The 5,381-nt window shown below is 37.3% G+C and overlaps 1 non-coding gene across 1 annotated transcript; it reads right to left on the bottom strand.

The window, feature by feature from the left end:
- Positions 1-1,418: 1,418 nt before the first annotated feature.
- Positions 1,419-1,522, bottom strand: LOC118543508 (U6 spliceosomal RNA). The gene has a single exon (XR_004921099.1). It is a non-coding gene; the product is annotated as a U6 spliceosomal RNA (small nuclear RNA).
- Between the last annotated feature and the right edge of the window lie 3,859 nt (positions 1,523-5,381).

Genomic DNA, 5,381 nt, shown 5'->3' with positions numbered 1-5,381 from the left:
AGGTTTTTAACATTAGAGTAAGGTGGTCTCTTATGGGCTTTTCAATCTGATATTCTCTGCTTTCCAGGCACATTATAGCTCTATTAGCTAGGTAATGCTATCTATATGGAAATTTCATCTCTCTCTCTATCTAAATTTCTCTCTCTCTATATAGATATACACATATTTATATATGTATTTGTCTATTGTATATACATATATACATATATGTGTGTATATTCATACATATATACATATTTATCTATCATAAAATTCCTAATATTTGAAATAAATATGACTTACAGCAGTGGTTTACTTTTTTTTTTAAGCTGGGGAATCCTTTCCTCAAGTGAAAATCTTATGAGGAGGCCTAATATATATGAGAGAAAATGAAGTCCACCAAAAGTAAGAATGGGGGGAGGAAGGAGGGAGTTTATAGCTCTAGCTACTCCCCAGAATAACATTTTCTTCCTCAGGACTGTCCCTGGAATAATTTAACTACTACTGGCTTATAGTAATACTAAGTAATGTTTTTGAATACTGATGTTGTACCACGTACTTTAAATATGTATTTTTTACTTAAAAATTGTTTAAATTTATTTTTAATTCAAGTGTACTTATCATACAGTGTTATCTTAGTTTTAGATGTATAATATAGTGATTCAACGGTTCTATATGTTACTCAGTGCTCATAACAAGTACTTTACATGCATCATCTCATCCAATTCTTATATGCAACCTTATGAGAGAAGTATATTGTCTATAGGAGGCAAATTGGAGACTAAGGCTTAAAAAGCTTTGTCTGAGTTCTTTGTGGTGGTTATTTTCCAAGGTAACTGCCAGCAATTCTTACCTCCTGATGTTTGTGCCCTAGTGCAGTCCCTTCTCATATTGAGTCAGGGCTGGCCATGTGACCAATGGAATACAGCAGAGGTGATGGTATGTAACTTCCAAGGCAAGGTCATAAAAGCTTTACAGCCTCGGCTTTTCCCTCTTGGATCACTCATTCTGGAGTAAGCCAGTTGCAATGTCATCAGGACACTCAAGGATCTTATGGAGCCCACATGGAAGGAAACTGAAGATTCCTGCCAAAAGCCTGCACCAACTTTCCATGTGAGGGAGCTGTCTTGGAAGTAGATTTCCCAGCCCCAGTCTAGTCTTTAGCCAGCTGTGACCTTAGCCAACATCTGACTGCAACCTCTTCAGAGACCTAGCCAAACAACTCCCAAATTTCTGACTTACAGAAACTGTGGAAGATAAAAAATAATTATTGCTGTCATAATCCAGAAAGTTTTGGGGTGACTTATTACACAGTGTTGGATAACTAGTATAATTTATAGGCAGTTCAATGGCAGAATCAGGATTTTGATTCCAGGTCTGACTCTAGAGTCTATGCTCTTTGCCACGGATGCTCTATTTTCTTACATACTCATTTTTTTAAAAATATGGAATGCTTCATGAATTTGCATGTCATCCTTGTGCAGGGGCCATGCTAATCTTCTCTTATCATTCCAATTTTAATATATGTGCTGCTCTTATATACTCATTTATTTTTTAATTTTTAAAAAATTTTTTATATATACTTATATACTCATTTTAACACAAAGTTAAAACAAAATTATGCAAGTATCTTATGAACTCCATGTCACAGATGAGAAACTGAGGCATAGGTAAGTTAAAAATTAATTGATGAATCCAGGATTTGAAGTCAAACGTCTAATTCCAAGATCTGTGGTCTTTGTCATCATGCTAAGCTATTGTCATAATCCGAAAAAACTTTTAGGAAAATCAATCTGGAGTTGGAATGCCAGATGGAACGGAAAGGAAAGAGCCAAAGAGAATAGTTGTTTGAGGGTAATCAAGACTTCTGCCACAGAGACTAACTACTAAACTATTTTTCAAAATATCTTTGATACTACCATGGGCTACTGAAGATCTGGATGGGCAGGTCATTTGTCTGTAACCATAAGGCACTTCCCCTATTGCAATAATCTCTAGTCATTGGTCAATGTTCAAGAAGGAAATTAACCATGGTCATTTTCCAATGTGGCCTTGCAAATGGTGGGAGTTAGGTCAGTTGAAGTTTGCTTTCAGTATTCATTCTGATGTTTAGTCTCTGTTTTCCAGCAGCACTTCAATATTTATTTTTATATGTACCACTGTTTTTAAAAAAGGAAGGAGAGTGAACCAAGACTCTCTGCCTTTAAAGTAAGCTAACAAATGAGTGATAATTGAGACAAGAAATCCTAGTGTAGGAAGAGAGAACTGATTGTGCTCTGTCCTTGGTAGAATTTTGAGTCATTCATGCAGTATAGTGTCTGGAGAGTTCTAGTGAGTCATGCATTGCTAACTATGGAAGAAAAATGTATTTTCTAAAGCTGTCTGTTATTACTCATGTCTTTCACTCGGCATCAGCAGATGCTGGTACCCTATTGACTGGTGATCTAATAGAAAGTTTCTCAGAGGCAGACAGATCCAACACAATTTCCCTCTAACTCTGATAAATTTGGCACAAGTTCTCTTATTTGGCTTGCAAGATGTTTGCATGAACATTGTGACTTATTTTTGGCTTGGTGTTAAAAGGATTGTTTAGTAACAAAATGGAGCATTTGAATTTTGTGGCAGCCGGGAGGAATGCTCTTATTTTATAATGAAACAACTGAACAAATGTTCTTTACAGTGATTCATTCCTCACGTGGGAAAAATTTCTTCTTATATATATTCTCTCTATATTGGATGCATGAAGCCATTTTACCTTCAACATTTAGGCAGAATTTCCAGTGAGCAATTTGGGAACAATATCTATAAATTATAAAGATAGGTTCTATGGCAAAAGGAACAGGATTGAAACTATAGGATTGAATGTCAGGAACCACTTGGGTTCTATTCCTAACTGGGCCAGAGTTTGTGTATAACCTTGAGCTATTCACTTAATCTTTTTTTAAACTTAGGTTCTCTGTCTGAAATAGAAAGAAAATTGCTTACCTATTTAGCTAAGGCAGAAACAATTTCCTGATAGGAAGGTGACTCAGCAGCCTGGGGAAGCTGTAGAGCCTCTTGTCCTGGAAGTCTTCAGTGAGACAGAGGCGGCCAGCTGCCTGGATGGATTAAAGTGTGGTGCTTGAAGACTGGAGACCAGACCACACAAATGAAACCTGACATCTAGAAACAGTAAAGAGACCGAGTCACGGAGGACCTACTATTTGTCAGGCACTGTGCTAGATCCTGGGAGACAATGGTGAATCAGACACACCCCAAAGTTTCTGCCCTTATGAAGTATACTGTTGAGTCCACTTTGTGCATGTTTGCAATTATTCAGAGACAGGTTCTATGATTTTGTTATCCGGATCTGAGTTTTGTTTTATTTTTGTTTTTGTTTTAGTATGGGATCATGCAGGGTCACTGCTCAGAAAATGCAATGAGAGTCTTAGGAAAGAGGAGTCTGATATAGTACGGGGTATGGTTAAAACAGGCCTTGTTAAGACAGAGCTTGACCCACCAAGTCAGAGGAGAGCAATAGATTCACATTGGCATTGTCCATTACTTGAGATGAAAGTGTGGGGAAAGTTTTAAGATGTCTCGCATGGACTTTCCAGTCCAAGTTACAGGACCTCCTTTCCACTGCTCCCAGAAGGGCTTCTCACCAATCTGACGGTGTCCAACTTGGATGATGATTGCTGGGTCTGCGGAAACTGAACAATGGATTCTGAACATGTGAGCTGCTCCTGATCTTCTGCGGACAGCAGCACGTCCAATGGTAACGTTTAGGCAGTGAAAGGGCATCCTTGGTCTTGCACCAATGTTTTGTTTCCAGCTCACATTCTTACAAAGCAATGGTTGTTCCTACCACAAGAAGTTGGAAATGTCCCTCCTCTTGCCATTGTGAATATTGCTCCTGCAGGGGGAATGCAAGATGGGGGACGGAGAGGGCGCTGCTGCATCACATTAGGGGTCCTTTGAGTAGATGTCAACCCTTTGTGATTTCTCAAGTCCTTCAATGTTATTGGTTCATCTGTTCCTCTATAATTTTTAAATGAAAATGGTTCAAGTTCCTATCCTACTTATGGGTGGGTGGTGTCCTAGCAGCCTTGAAATATCTCTCATGATTCTTACGGGTTTACATTTCTTCAAGTCATATCTGAATCAAATTTTCTCATTCAACTGAATTCTTCATTACCACTTTTTTTTAAAAAAATTGAAGAATAACTGATATACAATATTGTATTCATTTCAGGTGTACAACATAGTGATTTGATATTTATATACAGTACAAAATCTGTCACCATACAAAGATGTACAATATTATGGACAATGTTCCCTATGCTGTACATTCCATCCCCATGTCTTATTTATTTTATAACTGGAAGATTGTACATTTAACCCCCTTCACCTATTTCATCCATCTCCCTACCTCCTCCCCTCTGGCAACCATCATTTCATTCTCTGTATCTGTGAGTCTGTTTTGTTTTGTTTGTTTTTTAGATTCCACATGTAAGTGAAATGATACAGTATTTGTCTTTCTCTGTCTGACTTATTTCGCTTAGCATAATTCCCTCTAGGTCCATCCATATTGTTACAAATGGCAAGATTTCACTCTTTTAATGGCTGGGTAAAATTCCATTGTATATATACCATATCTTCTTTATCCATTCATCTATTGATGGATAGATGGCTACTATCTTCCATCTCTTGGTCACTTCCATATCTTGGCTACTGTAAATAATGCTGCAATAAAGATATGGGGTGCATATGTTTTTTTGAATGAGTGTTTTCATTTTCTTCAGGTAAAATATCTAGAGGTAGATTTGCCAGATTGTATCGTAGTTCTATTTTGAATTTTTTGAGGAACCTCCATACTTTTTCTGTACCAATTTACATTCCTACTAACAGTTCATGAGGATTCCCTTTTCTCCTCATTCTCGCCAATATTTGTTATGTCTTGTCTTTTTGGTACTAGCCATTCTGACAGGTGTGAGGTGATATCTCATTGTGGTTTTGATTTACATTTCCCTAATATTTAGTGACACTGAGCATCTTTTCATGTGCTTGTTGGCCCTCTGCATGTCTTTAGAAAAATATCTGTTCAGATCCCCTGCCCATCTTTAATCAGATTTTTTTAATATTAAGTTGTATGAGTGCTTTATAGATGTTGGATGTTAACCCCTTATTGGACATATTGTTTGTAAATATCTTCTCCCATTCAGTAGGTTGCTGCTTTGTTTTGTTGATGATTTCCTTCTCCGCAAAAGCTTTAGTTTGATGTAGACCAGTTTGTTTATTTTTGCTTTTGTTGTCCTAGCCTAAGGAGCCAGACCCCAAAAACATTGCTAGACCAATGTCAAAGAGTTTACTGACTCTATTTTCTTCTAGGAGTTTTGGTTTCAAGTCTTACATTTAAGTCT

The sequence above is a fragment of the Halichoerus grypus genome, chromosome 4 (genome assembly GCF_964656455.1).
Source record: "Halichoerus grypus chromosome 4, mHalGry1.hap1.1, whole genome shotgun sequence".
Lineage (NCBI taxonomy): Eukaryota > Metazoa > Chordata > Mammalia > Carnivora > Phocidae > Halichoerus > Halichoerus grypus.
Note: the sequence above shows the minus strand (reverse complement) of the source record. Positions and strands in the feature narration are given on the sequence as shown.